At 45.9% G+C, this 15,028-nt stretch overlaps 1 protein-coding gene across 1 annotated transcript in view; it reads left to right on the forward strand.

Moving 5' to 3' along the window:
• The first annotated feature begins 2,096 nt into the window (after positions 1-2,096).
• VILL (villin like) overlaps positions 2,097-15,028 on the forward strand; it is a 35,136-nt gene continuing 22,204 nt past the window's right edge. The window contains exon 1 of the mRNA XM_010218815.2: positions 2,097-2,286. The gene's annotated coding sequence lies outside the window, so the exon portion shown is untranslated. The remainder of the gene's footprint in view (positions 2,287-15,028) is intronic.

Raw genomic sequence — 15,028 nt, forward strand, 5'->3', positions numbered from 1 at the left:
TGTTTCATAGATGAGCACTGGAGACAGGAAGGATTGGTGGTCAAAGTCTCATTTCTCAGGGAAAACGGTAGAAATCTGATTTCTGAATTTCTCCAAAGATCTAGATCTAAGCAGACTTGTGCCTGAAAGCACACAGGAAATCAATGGGGTGAGACTGAGAAGAGAGGCCTACATGAAGGGCAAATGCCTTCTCTAAACCAACAGCGCCAACTCCGCAGGCTCCATCTTGCTGTAGCAGTGCCTTAGACCCCAAAGGAAGAGCCACCTGATGACAACGGTATCTGAACCCCTCTCCAGAAAAGGGGGCCACATGCAAGCAGAGCAATGCAGATGTCAGGCGGGAACGGCTGGGACTGAGAAGACGTGGCTTGTCTCCAGTTAGCCCACGGTCAGTGGCCTCAGGGCAGCTTTTGGAGAGGGCAACTGCATTTCGCCCTTGCAGAAACAGTTTGATTTTTCTTAATGGGGAGCTATGATATCGCAATGTGTAACAGACTGGACAACTGGGCTGTGAAAAACCTCATGAAATTCAACAAGGCCAAGTGCAGGGTTCTGCACCTGGGGAGGAATAACACCAGACACCAGTACAGGTTAGAGACTGTCCTTCTGGAGAGCAGCTCTGCAGAGAGGGACCTGGGTGTCATGGTGGATGATAAGTTGACCATGAGGCAGCAGTGTGCCCTCGTGGCCAAGAAGGCCAATGGGGTCCTGGGGTGCATTAAGAAGAGCGTCTCCAGCAGGTCGAGGGAGGTGATCCTGCCCCTCTACTCAGCCCTGGTGTGGCCACATCTGGAGCATTGTGTCCAGTTCTGGGCTCCACAGGACAAGAGGGATGTGGAGCTGCTGGAGAGAGTCCAGCGCAGGGCTACAAGGATGATCAGGGGCCTGGAACATCTGCCCTATGAGGAGAGGCTGAGTGAGCTGGGCCTGTTCAGCCTGGAGAAGAGAAGGCTGAGAGGGGACCTGATCAGTGTCTAGAAGTACCTCAAGGGAGGGAGTGCAGAGGATGGCTCTTTTCAGTGATGGCCACTGATAGGACTAGAGGAAATGGCCACAAACTGAAACACCAAAAGTTCCACAGGAACTTAAGGAAAAATTTCTTAACAGTGAGGGTGCCAGAGCACTGGAACAGGCTGCCCAGAGAGGTTGTGGAGTCTCCTTCTCTGGAGATCTTCCAAACCTGCTTGGACACAGTCCGGTGCCACGTGCTCTAGGTGACCCTGCATGTGCAGGGGGTTGGACTAGATGATCTCTAGAGGTCCCTTCCAACCTTAAGCATTCTGTGATTCTATGATCTGCGTATGCATTTCCAAGCATCTTATAAAAGAGGGAAACGTCCCATTTCTGTTCATGTGTGCTGACAGCTGAGTGAGCTGAGCTGGAGGGAAGTAAAAAGCAGAACCAAAATGAGAAACCCTGCCTCGCCTGAATGTCCTGACTGTCCTGCCGTGATGTGATATCTTGGCCTCTAATAATGGGAGATGTAGAGCCCTTGTTTACTGTCTGCCGTCACTTCTGAACTGCCAGCTACAGCCTTTCCCAGCAGAGAGGAGAGCTTTCTGCTGTGGGAGGTGACGACAGCAAACATTGCCAGTCTGGCTGGGATTTTCTGGTTTATCATTATATTTCTCCTGGGAGGGCAGCCCAATTGCATGCTCTAATACTCTGCTATGTGCCCGCTCTGGTCAGTGATCTTCCCAGCAATCCTCACCCCTGCTCCACATATCCGCGCTGCACAGAGGGCTCCAGCCTGCGGCACGGGGACACTGGAGGGAACACGGGAGCAGGTTGTTTTCCCTGGGACAAATTGCATTTCTGCAGCTGACTGCTAGGTTTTCCCCCTGCAAAGTTAGCACCTGGAGCTGGGAACTCCTGGGCCCAACTTTTAATACAGCTCTCAAAATCACAGCACCTCACTTTGCCCAAGAGAGACAGCCAAAAGGGGGAAAAAAAAAAACACTCCAAATGGGACTCTAAATTCTTACTAATTGCTGCTGCTCCATGAACTGGGAGCTGGTGGCTGTTGGATGCAAAGGGTGAGTTGGTTGAAACTCCTGCTCTCTCTTTGTCCCTCCAGAGCCAGGGGAATGGGTGTGATCTTGGAGTAGGAGTGTCTCTGTGGTTAAGCAGGGGATTGAATTACCCAGCGCTGCTGTTCCCGAGCTGACAAGGTAGCAGAACAGCAAACAAAAGTGCCTTGAAACTAGCTCGCCAAAGAGCAGAGAGGGCTGCGAGCTGAGCAGCAGCAGGAGGGACCTGCGAGGACGCTACGCGCTTTCTCCCAAGGTAAGCAGCTTCACTGCAACCCTCTCCGTTTTATTTCTGAGGGCCGTAACTGCTTTATGGCCACTTTTACTCTGTGAGATATATAAAAGGTTTAAATAAAAAAAAATCACCGGGATCTCTGCACCAAAAAGAATGAGGCCATCTTGATTTCACGATATCTAGTACTGCATCTGGGTTTGGAATAAGCGGATATCTCAGATCTCTAAAAATCTGGCCAGTCTACATATCAGCCTACGCTGCTCCAAGGACACATGCTTCTCGTTTAGTTCTCTGCAGAGAACGGCTTTGATTTCACACAACCAGCAAGGCATTAGGTTTTAACCCGGTTTGTTTTATGCTTTGCTGCCACGGGGATCTGCTTAAAGCTTGAATGCCTTTGCAATGTGGTCATGTTCGGACAGCAAGAAAAAAAAGTCATTGGAAGTTCTTATGGCCGGATCTACTTGATAAATCTGCTAATGGCTGAATTGCACTGTTTTGCTCTATAAGAAGTGCAGGGTCTTTTCTCATCCTGTTCATTTGAGATGCAAATTGCACTAAGAGAAAATTGAGTTGCAATGGAGTTAAGCTGGAGGCTTTCCTAACGGTGTTTTTCTTAGGCGTGTCTATTAAGAGCATAAATATTTAACTCAAAGGAGAAGAGATATGAATTAGCATTTGCAAGAGGTTCGCATTTATTCAGGGCTGCCCTCACGCAGATGCAAACAAACGTTACAGCCGCTGGAGCAAACTGGCCCCACAGGAGCCACACTTAGGTGGTGAATCACCCAGGTGCTCTTTACACACGGCAGCTAAATGGGGAGATTAGAGCCCGCAAAACAGATTAGAGAATCGGAGTGCACCCGCCTGCCTCTGCAGCGGGGCTGTACAAGAGCCTCTCGCCTGGGCACTGTGCGACGTGGTTGCTCGTCGCTTGCAGAATGCAAGGACGGGCCCCAGCTGGTAAAGTGCAGATCAAGGAAGCGCTGGTTGTTCCCCCAGGCTGCTCTGGCAGAAGCAGGTGAGGTCCCCCCTCCTCCTCCTCCCTGCACAAACAAGCTGCCCTTTTCCTGCTCCGGCTCCCTTCCCTCCGGCAGCAATGTAGGTCTCATGACGTTGTTTGCCAGGTCTTTTGTGGCGACGGTTGCCAAGGTCTCCCAGCAAGCAAAGGTTTCATTCCATAACTGCGAATGGGATCGCCTCAGTCTTTTGCCTTCCCGGGATCTCGGTGCTCCTGCTCTTGAATGGTCAAGGGTGCTGAAAATGCTCACAGTCCCTGTGGACCATTTCTCAGAGTTGTGTATGTTCTGTTGGACTTTAGACATCGCGGTTGTTACCATCTCTTCCAGAGGGCTAGGGAGGGCTGAGACTGGCATGTGTGGAAACCCTCTGTAACCTTCCTGATTTCGGCCTTGTTTTTGTGGAGCATGGATCCATCCTGGAGTCTGTCCTTCCTGCATTGCCCCTATGGTGCTGTTCATCCCCAGCCAGGGAAGTGACCAGCTTCAACATGTGCCTCATGCTTGGAAGGGAACTGTGCTGTTGGCCAGGTTAAGACCCTGCTATTTCCAAAGTGCTCTGCTCCCTACCACACATATCCTGCGGGACCAAAACCCTTTCCTCAGTTTTGAGGGAGCTTCACATACCTTTTTTGATCCAGACCTCTGTGCAACAAAGAGCAACATGGAGCATAGTGAAAGCCTTTGTGCTACATAACCAAGCTTGTTTTAGTAGCTCCTAGAAAATAAGTAAGTAAGTCATAAATAACCCTGCTTGAGGTCCTGTGTTCATCACAAGGCTCTCTTGCTTTTTCAGACTTCTGAAATTTGTTCTGTGTGGCTGAACTGAAACAAATTCATGGGTTTTAAAGTCTCCTGAAGCCGCTCTGTTATATATGAAAATCCAACAATTCAAGGAAGCAAATACTTCAGTATGGATATCCCATACCTAAAATACCTCTGCTTTAGCTCTTTGTTTATTCACATCTATTCTTCAGCTTCTGTTGGCCTCTCAGGCAAATATACATTGCACACTCAGGCGGGGATATGTGTTCCATTAAAACTTTTCATGTTCTCCCTTTCCACATACTACCCTGGAAATGGGCCTAATTACAGTGTATCTTGCCTGATTATGCATTTCCACTTATTATTTTGCGTGTAAAAGGAATGCGAGAGGGGGTGAATATTGTCTGTAACTCTTTGACAAGCTTCAGTCTGAAATGTCTTCGCAGAGGTATTGTTAATTTTCAACATAGAATGTTGTGCATTTACTCCAGTTCAAAGACCTTTGCTTGAAACAGAAATCCTATCTTTATTTTTTTTCCGTCCTTATCTAGACCTATTCATGTTTATCAGGTGCAGTGCTTGGTAGTGTAACAGTGAAACACATTATTTCTCTGTGGCCACGTCAAAGACACAAGACATAGGGGATGCAAAATTGCATGGTTGAGCTCCGTTCTAGGCAGTTCCTGTGGAATGAGCTATTCAGAGCAGCCGACCTCTCCCACCTAAAAATGTCCCGTTGCCGTGGCCTAGAAAGGAAGAACAGGTTTTTGGATGGTCCTTTATATAAAACTATTCTTTCAAAAACAGCAAAACAGGGTAGGAAACAGGCAGAAATCATTTCTATTTTGGGTGGTTGAGACTACAGAGATATCCACCTTCTCTTTGGGACAGTGGTTTATTACTGTATATTTTTTTCTGTCTACCAAAAGCTGTCATAGTTTGAACAAATCTAACCACTCCTGAATCCGTTACATGTTTGATACCCTTCTCTGTGCTCAGACAAAGTCCCTGTTGGACAGAAGCAAGGCCTGGAGGAAAACTTTTTTAAGGATCCTTCAGACAATTTGAAAAGCCCTCTTTGGGATTTTTTTAACCTATGTCTCAGCTCAGCAATTTCAGTGGATCCTGATAAGTCCCTTCTGTGGGCTAATATTCATCAAGTGTTTAACCATGACCTTCTGACGGCGATGTCCTCCATGCCCAGGTGGTCTTCCATCTGCATGCATGACCTGGGACTGTTCACTGTGAGGAAAGATGAGCTTGAGTGTGCTCAGTCTATATTCTGTAATAACAGGAGGGCTGAGGAAGGTCGTTTAGTGAGAATTCTGTTTGCACTATTTGCAGCAAGCATAGTTTGTTCGTTTGGCCTTTCGCAGTTAGCTTGCTAATCTCTCAGAGCTGGCCTTTATTTTGCAAGATGGGATTGCCCAGTTTCCTCTTGCGTTTACATATCAGGTCTTGCATGGACTGGCTTTCTCTTTTTATGCCGAACAAATGGTACAGGTGGACAGTCCCATCAGCTGGGCCTTTGCTTCTTGCCCTGCAGCGTCTGCCAAGAGCAGTGCTCAGGAGTACAGAGAGTACAAGCTCCTAAAATTGTGATGCGCCAATGCTATCCATCATACAGCTGGTGGGACCACAGGGTCAAGGAAAAGCGTCTTCACTGTTCTGTATCCATCTGCCCCTTGCTCCCATAATCCATCCCATTTCCCTCTTCTATCCCAACTTCCTTCTTACCATCACAGAGAAGAGCCACCAAAAGGTGGGCCAGCCATCTCAGGAACGGACACAACCAGGAGTTGGGATGATGGGAAGACATCTCTTCAAGGAGAAGTCACTTAAAGTGGGGTGATACAGGTACAGACAACTCATCGAGGAGAGCCATGATCTCCCAACCCATGCTGTGTTTCAAGTTTTAACAGCTCTAGTAAGAGAACTCACACTGTGGTTCAGCACCCTGCTCTGAATGTGGATGCCTGCATTGGGTCACTTGGTATCTGCTTGCCTGGACACAAGCAAGGTGTTCATGCCCAATAATACAAATGCCCATAGGAAAAAGTACAAGCTTTCCATGCAGATGAAGAAGTGAAGCTGCATCCTGAATACATCCATTGCTTTGTGCCGTGCCAGCCATGAAAATGCAGAACTACCTACAGAGTGTCCCGCTTGGGTATGAGTCATTTCTTTTGCAATCCAAAATCTAAACCTGTTTTATCCAGAAGTCTTGGGTCCTCCTGTCCTAGTTTGACGTCTTGCCTGCAGGTCTAAACTGGAGCAAGACTGGAATGGTCCCTTCCATTCGATAGTTAATATTAATCTTGCCACTTCTCACGTGCAAGCTAATGCTTTGGGAACCAGTTCTCCAGCTGGTCTGAATGGAGCCACAACAGCCACCCCTTCTGCAACGCAGTCAGGCAAAGCTCCTGATAACACAGAGTTGATCAACAGCACTTTTAAACAGTGCAGCAGGGAAAACCTGCTTTTTGTCTTGCATATGCACACACATATATGTGTGCATGCAATAAATAAAAAAAAAATTATAAGCAGCAAGCAAAGATCATAACTCTTGGACCCAGTTTTCCAAGGGGATGGTGCAGATGAGCAGGGGTGCTCGCTATCTGAAAAAATGGCTCTTAATTTCACAAATAATTACCAATAAGAATGGTAAAACATGCAAGAAAGATCTTTGGACACAACAGATGGGGCTGGGCTCCCATGAGAGAGGTGAGGGGCAAAGGGGAAGACTGGGCCCTCAGCCAAGGCTTTCCTTATGAGACTCGGGAGACATTGCATCCCACCTGGCTGAGATTCAGCAGACTTGCCTTAGACTCTGCAAAAGGGTGGGAGGAATTACCCTGGAAGTCTTCCTCAGACTTAAGCACCCAAGATATCTGACTGAGAATGGATGAATCGTTGGCCCCTTATCTAGTCTTTCTCCAAAGGGGTATAGTTCTCCTGTTTTGGCCAGTCTTATCTGACCCTCTATAGGAAGCAGCAGCATGATTTTTTTTTTCTCCAAGATCGTGTATTTATTATTTTTATGCATCTTCAAAAGATGAGTGGCAGCTGTCAGCTGAACAAGAACCAGGTCCTTCATTTCAGGCAGGAAAACACCTTGTATTGAGGGGTCTCAGCTGCTGCAGCCTCCCTGTAAACTTCTGCCACCCGGGTGCTGCACTGGGCCAAGGAAGCCCTTGTACGCATGACCAAACCTACATGCCCTTTTCCTGGTTATGTCAGCACTTAATTGTTCTTACCCGCAGCCAGTAGGTTAAATAATGCTCCATTCAAATGCTGATGTGGGAGAGGATCATAATCTTTTTCCTGGAGGTGGTGAATAATTACAAGTTTCTGAGAATGTTTCTAACCTGAGCTACTTCTCTGGAAACCAGGAAAAGGAATGAAAATGGCTCCAGCTTTGTTTTCCTGCAGTAGGTATCTCTTGCCTTCACCATGGCACGAAGCCCTGCCTTTGGAGTAGTGTTGGTCCCAAGCCAGTGATCTTCCCCTTTCACCAGGGTAGGAAGATCTGAAAGAAAGGACAGATTTGTCTGTAATGAACTGGCAAGTTTCATGCTTGCCATTCCCTTGGGGTGGCTCCATGCCCCTCCTGATTCGCCGGCCTCATCGTGAGAAGCCGAAGGTGGAATGGATACCTTTGAAGCAGGCTTGAGTCAGTCTTCATTTTATTATTCAAAAGGAGTGCACCTGGCAGCCTACCAAGGGCAATGCTGCTGCAAGGCCCTTGCACACAGAGGGCTTTTAGAGCTTCTTGTGCTACTTTTTTTCTCCTCTGGCTCAATGAGAGCTGGTAGATTCGCACTGAAAGAGCTCAGTGTCACTCACGGGGACTGATCTAGGGAAGTCCCCTCCCCATGCAGGGATGTTGCCTTCCTTGAAGAGCCTGCAGCTTTCCAAGACATCCTTAAAGAAAGCCAGGAGAGAATGACTTAATGGGAAAGCAGTCGGCCAAAAGCAGGGTGGGTGCTCAGACCTTCTCCACAAGACGTCATGGCCAAAACTATCTGCCTCCATGTTTAGCCAATTTGATCTCCCTTTTTAGTGCCAGTGACTGCTGAACGTTGTGGTCTCTCCATTCAATAGTACGAATGTGGAAACTCAGTCTGCGTGACTTGGGAGTGGTGGCTGGTATTAAGAATTTGTCATTTAATCACCGTTACACAGCTCTTATTGCTGAGAAGTTTGTTTGGACAATACAGCATATTCCCAGTAGAGTAAGGAAAACAGTCAGTTGTTAAAATTTTAAAGGGAGGATTCTGAAATGGAAGCAGTTTGGGAAAATCTGCTCATACAAACCAGTTTCCAAAGACCATCTGCTTGAAGATCAGAGTCCTGGAAAGCTACCAGGAATAAGATCAATAGAGAGGACAAAGGAGGTTGTAAAGGGAAGTGAGCAGAGATGAGCAAGAATTTCTGGATGGAGCAAAGTGTTGAGCTAGAATTTATGGCAGGTGGAAATAAGGCAGCTGCAGGAACTAGTCAAAGTCATAGGAGATAATTTGCGAGCTGCCTGCCCTTCTAAATCAGATGTCCTCCAAGGGATTTGAGGAGACAGATGAGGTACGGATTGAAAGCTTTTGCAATTGAGAAGGTGGTTGTTTCCTAGTAACATGTTACTTCTTTGCTCTTTCCTTTTAAGTAAGAAGCAATAGTATGTTCAGAGGATTAGTGCAAAGCCCATCCACAATATGTGGCTCACAAGGGACTCAAAGCATCAACGAGTTTCTGGGAAAAACAGTATAAGCTGCAAAGCCAGAGGTGTCAGAAATGCATGAGGGTGAAGGCACTGGTTATAGGAAGGGACACTGGGCCAATGGTCTGCTTCTTGGGACTGCTGTTGGAGTGGCAGACCTTGTGCCAGCCTGACCAAATTGGTTATTCCTCCTGGAAACCCAGAGAGGGTATTGGGTTCTCCTCACATTCTTGACCAGACTTCAGTTGTTCATCCCAGTCCTCACCTTACTTTGCCTTACTTTGCCCCAGGAACAAAGAACTGAAAAGACTAGTCTCCTGTGACGGCAGAGGGCTGTTTGGACAAGATTTGTTCTGTTGATCCCTGACAGCCATTCATAGAGAAAGGTGAAAACTTGCCCGTCTGAGCTCAAGGGAAATTTATTCTGAGCTCCAAATTCAGTGCCCTGGGGAGGTGAGCCAGAAATTTCTTCATAACGTTAGTTCAACTTGCCTGGTGCCCCATCTCAAGCTTTGATTGCTCTCTACATATAAGGAGACTTTAAAAACACTTCAAACTCCACATAATCCAACCAGGTGTTTTGGAATCAAGGACAGGAGGATCCTTTTGACCTATGGAAGCGTCCAGGCAAAATCCTGAAGCATGAGGTTTAATCCATTTTATTGTTTTAACGCCAAAATGAAAGCGTTGTGAGTGATCTGGGGCAGCAGAGCTTGCTGTTCCCCACAGACCCCATTAGCAAAGTGTGCGAGCGTGTGCTCTTGCTTTTGCAGAGCTCCCAGCTCCAAGGCCAGCGAGCACACCCTCACCATTTAGCCGTCTCATTTTAAAGACATTAGGCAATGGCAAGCCTGCCAGCTTCCCTAATAAGCTGTTCCAATATTTAATTACCCACTGCGATCAGAAATAGCATCTTATTTCAAGGCTTATTTTACCTAATTTTAGCTGCCAGGCAACAGCCCTTTTCAAGAAGGTTGAAATGCTCTCTGCAATCAGATTTCTCCTGCAGCCGTAGGCGCCTGTGCATAGCTCGTTTTTTGACATGCTGGACACACTGAGCTCCTGAATCTGGACTTTACAGGTCCTACAGGAGGAGTATGACCCAAGCTGTACTTTTTTCCTTCCTGTTGCACTCCAACACACGTTTCCTATTCCCTGCCTAGTCCCAGCACATCCAGTGTGGGTAACGTGGCTCAGCTCCTCTGGTTGCAAACCTTCCTGTGATAGTGTGAGAGGTGAGGAGTTGTCACTAACACATACATGATAGTATATACCTAATAGGAGCTCTCATCTATGTAAACTCTTCCTTTTAATGAAGAGACTGGAAGAGGATATTCGATAACATGATTGATTGTGTGATGGCATGAGATAGAAGTCCCATTGGTGGACTTCTATATCAATCATTTTCATGTGAGATGAAAGATAATTTTTCTCCTATTGCAGTAGTAAAATAAAGGATAGATTCGATTGCTTGAGTATTCTGCTTCTGGACAGACACTGACTATTGCAAAACATTCAAAGAAACAGTCTGACTGGGAGCTCATGAGCCACACAAGGTAACTCATCCTTAAATTTAATTCCTATGGGCAAAACAGGAGTTAACTGCTGTCCTTTATGCAAACGAAAAAATGGCACCTAGTTGGACCCAGATGCCCAACTACAATGGAGACAATGAAAGCAATTCAACAGCCTGGTTTTACCTCATCCAATGCCAGCCCAAATATTCCCAATAATTAGGCCTTTCAGCCTGGAAAGGCTGGAGCCACAGCTGCTTCCGATTTTCCCAAGGCTGTACAGAGCATTAGTCATCTCACTGGGGTTTTTTATTACTGTGACTGCAGACGAGTAAACGTGCCGCCAAAATCCAGACAAGCCAAATCAGGCTGAATTCAGAATGTCTTTCGGGAGTTTGAATGATCTCCTATTCCCCTTCTGAGTCCTGATTTTCCCTCCCCGCCCAAACAGTCTGAATCTACTTGAAGAAATATCCTACTAAAGCCTCTTTCTCAACACCTACCAGGCTGACCAAAATGAAGTAGTGATCGCTGGCATTTCCACCCCAGTTGTTATTTATTAACTAAGCTTGAGAGTGACCTTGATACTTAATCCATCATCTGCTTCCTGGAGCAAAAGCTCTTCCCTACACTGTGTTGGTTAGTGAGGGGATGGAAATTAGATTTAGCAAGCAGGCACGGACCTATCTGCCCTGATCCAGAAGCTTTGTTATTTAGGTCAAGCTGTGAAAGACTTTGATTTTAGCTCTGAAGCCTCCAGGTTCAGTCCCGGCGATGACATCCTGCCAAGACATTAGTTATCTCTTTGGTTCTAAGGTCTCTGTCCCTACCATCCAGAAGCATTTTGTTCTTTGTAGTTTAATTGATAGCATCTTAATCAAGGGGTGTTGATCAAGCAGAGCAACTTCAAGGCAGAGGTCCCTGTTCTGGTCCTGCCTCAACCTGAGCTTCCAGTGTGAACTTGTCTTCTCTTCCAAGAGTGCAAGAGGCTGGAAGAAATAGAATAGCTGGCCATGGAGTCGGAATAGTGTCATTGCCTCTGCTCTCTCTCCTCACCATCTTTCATATTAAAAAAAAAACAACATTCCTGTGTATGAGGAAGCAAATAACCTTCCCCATAACTGCCTTTTTGTCCTTTGAAGTGCTGCTGGCCTTTTTTGGTGTATTCCTGCCCCTGAGGTTGCTGACTCATGTTTCCTGTCAGTTCATGCTTCACCTAGCACTGAGCAAAATGAGTTTGTTTGAGGAAGGAACTGACCTGAGTATCACTGTTCAAATCCTATAGGGAACCCAGGTCTCTTAAAGTCTTCTTTGTAATTTAGACGAGTTTCTAACTTTCTCGGTATCAGCACAGATGAGAATTTTGTACTCCATAAATACTGGATTTTGTGTCCGGGCAAGTGTTGATTTATGAGATCATTTGATTAAATATCCACCTTAAATAATTAAAGAAATGAGCTGTCTGATATTCCTATTATTTCTAACTTTGCCACGGACTGAAAGAAACTGGAAAGTCCAAAGAACAAACTGACCTTGTCTGTGTTTCACACTCTCTCCTCAGTTCAATGACTAAGGAGAAGACAATGGATATCATTTCCCAGAAAATTGTGGACCAGGCAAGCAGGGAGGTTTCTGACAGGGAAAGGAGTCCCAGGAGTGGAAGAGATTGAGAATACCTCTTTTGAATCAGGGATTCGCATGGGAATCTCTAAAGCGGAGCTGACTTTTGGATGGCTTTATCCAACAAGATTACTTGAGCTCAGAGGATTCTTTGGATCCTCTGGGATAGCTTCTTTTATGGGAGAGCTTGGAGTATTGGGAGAACCATGAAGCCAGCTGTGTTTCACAGCTGGCCAGCTGCTAGTTTCCTATGCTGCTAGGAGGCAGATAGGACACCCATGCATTCCACGGGGACCAGTATCAGTTTTACTGAAAAACTACCTAATGCCTTGAATTCTTATTCATACACAGCTACAAGCGTCTTTACTGCTTTATTTTAAAGTTGTTCCTGCTTTGGTACTAGACTGGAAGGAAAAATAATGTCCTAAATAAATGGGAAAGATGAATGAGGGAAGATTTCACTGGGGTTTTTCTTTGTCAGGGACCTTTCAAATGTCATATTGGAATGAAAGGAAGGTCTTGCCTAAGGATCATATTTCTGAATCCAGTTTCTTAGAAAGAGATCCCACAGGAGGTGAGCCATTAAGGTTTTCACTCAGAAAAGTGTTTAGTTCCTGCTTAGACACTGAAATATGCATATATATATATATATATATATATATATACACACACATATATATATCTATACACTAGCCTGTGTGGGTCTCATTTGCCTTTCCAGGAATTTTTCTCCTTGCTGTTTTTCTTCTTGCCTGGAAGCTATTTAGAGAAACTGAAAGGGGATGCAGGTTGACAATTGCACTCTTGGTAGATGCATGAAGCCATAAGGGTATCAGTCTTCCATGGTCCTTCAGATATATCTATGTTTGAAAGGGCAATGAGCATTTTGGACTCCTTCTGCCCAAGGCTGCCCAACTGTGGGTGCCTTCCCAGTTAATGGAGAGGTGTCAGGGCTGTGATCTACACCATTATAGGTACCTGCTTCTCTCTACTGCCTGTAGAAGACATGATCTAGCAGCTCTGGACTATGGAAGAACAGGATGGACCAAATGCCATGGAATCCCGTTTTATGCTCTTACTTGATGTGCAAACTTTCCAGAAGGACAGTGCTTTCCCATGTCTTAGTGGTGCCAAGGGCAGCATATCTCTTTATGCTATCATAGCAGAAGCAATGAACATGACTTCAGGCATAGGATCACTTATATTTGTGCTTTTCTCCCTCAGAAGTAGCTGCTTGCTTGCTCTCTTTCCTCTTTTTTTTTGTTTGTTTGTTTGTTTATTTTCCCCTGTGGCTTCTTTTATTTTTCATTTTATTGTGGTTCAGGTATTGCGCCAAGTTCGTGTTCAGCAGTGGCACCATTTCTTCTGATAGGCATTTTCTTACAGCTGAACCGAAGCATGTAGGAGAGGCCATGGCCTACAATTAGCACAGCTTTGTCATCCAGCGGGAGAGAAGAAAATGCAGTCAATCAAGTTGTTGTTTTTAACATAGTACAATAGTTCAGTCTGTTATAAACAAATGTAAATCAGAGGAGCATACTGCTAAAGCAAATGAATGCAAAACACAGAAAACAGCGAGACATGTTTTCTCTCCAAGCTAGGCCCTGATTTGTGGGCAGGATTGACTCATGCTGCAACAGCTGATATGGTTGTCACCCCTACACAAGTATATGTGCCATGGACACTGCAGGAGAGCTGAGCTGCTCAGGAGGCAACTGCTGGGCCCACGGGCCAGCCAGCCCTGCTGGTGTATAACCCCATGTTTTTACATAAGCTGCCTGTGGTCGTGATTTGCTTCAGAAGGTTGCAATGTAAACAGCTGTCTCTGAGAGTCACTTCTCAAGCAAAACCTGTTATCCAAGCAGTAGGAATGGGGAGCCTAAATAAGGGCAGTCCCTTTCTGTTTTCATAGTTGATGGATATGATAAAGGATGGGTAGAGACATTTACCCTTCAAGAGTGGCAGCTGGAGATATGCAGAGCATCTCAAATGTCCCTAGAGACCTCTCTGCATACACCTGGCACCTTGCCCTTCCTCATCAGACCATTGGTAGTGGCCACAAACCGAAACACCAAAAGTTCCACATGAACTTAAGGAAAAATTTTCTTAACAGTGAGGGTGACAGAGCACTGGAACAGGCTGCCCAGAGAGGTTGTGGAGTCTCCTTCTCTGGAGATCTTCCAAACCCGCTTGGACGCAGTCCTGTGCCACGTGCTCTAGGTGACCCTGCGTGCGCAGAGGGGTTGGACTAGATGATCTCTAGAGGTCCCTTCCGACCTTGAGCATTCTGTGATTCTATGATTCTATGATCAGACAGTGGAGCCTAGTGAACTGCTCAGCTATGTGTAAAGTAGATATCTGGGTCATTAGCTGAATCATGCCCTATGCTCTACTGCCTGACTAGGTCTCCATTGGTTTTAATGGAGCTTAAAGCCTGGTTGTCCCTACCCTGAGACACTTATAGGTAGGCTGAATCTCACTCTGAAATGGAAGAGCTCCATTCACTTGGGACCCTGGCCTCATCTCCAGGGCTGCTTTAGGACTGCATGAATTTTCTGTAGGTCCTGCATGGTCCATGCCACCGCTTGTGCCACTGTGAGAGCAAAGCAATACTGATGCTAGGCTGAGCACCTTGATGGATCCTTTTCCACCTGATTAAACTCTTGTAAAATAATCCTGTACAAGAACAACGGTATCCTAACCATGCTTTGTTGGGCTGTGATCCCACACTTTGCTTGTTCTCCACCATAAGCATGGATACGCTGGGAGTGGGAGTTCATTTCACCTAACTCTTGATAATTACGGCTGAGCTGTGCTGTCCTCTTTTTGCAGTCAGTGGAGAGATGGAGACATTTCATGGTGAGGTTTGCCTGCAATATCCAAATCTCCATCGACTGCAAGAGGAATCCAGGTGATGAGCTAAGATGTAGATGTTTGTACTTGGTCAGATGAATCCCACCTTGATGAGCCCAGTCCTTTGCAGTGTTAATCAGGAATCATAAATGTGTATATCAAACCAGTTTGGCAAATACATCCAGAGCAAACAAGTTTCAGTCTCAGCTTACTTACTGTTGTATCCAATTATGTAGATATTTATAGATATTCTGTTTTTCTGTTCTTATTTTCCCTTC

This window comes from Tinamus guttatus, unplaced genomic scaffold, assembly GCF_059628265.1.
Source record: "Tinamus guttatus ecotype Peru unplaced genomic scaffold, ASM5962826v1 Tinamus_guttatus_pri_ptg000599l, whole genome shotgun sequence".
Taxonomy (NCBI): domain Eukaryota; kingdom Metazoa; phylum Chordata; class Aves; order Tinamiformes; family Tinamidae; genus Tinamus; species Tinamus guttatus.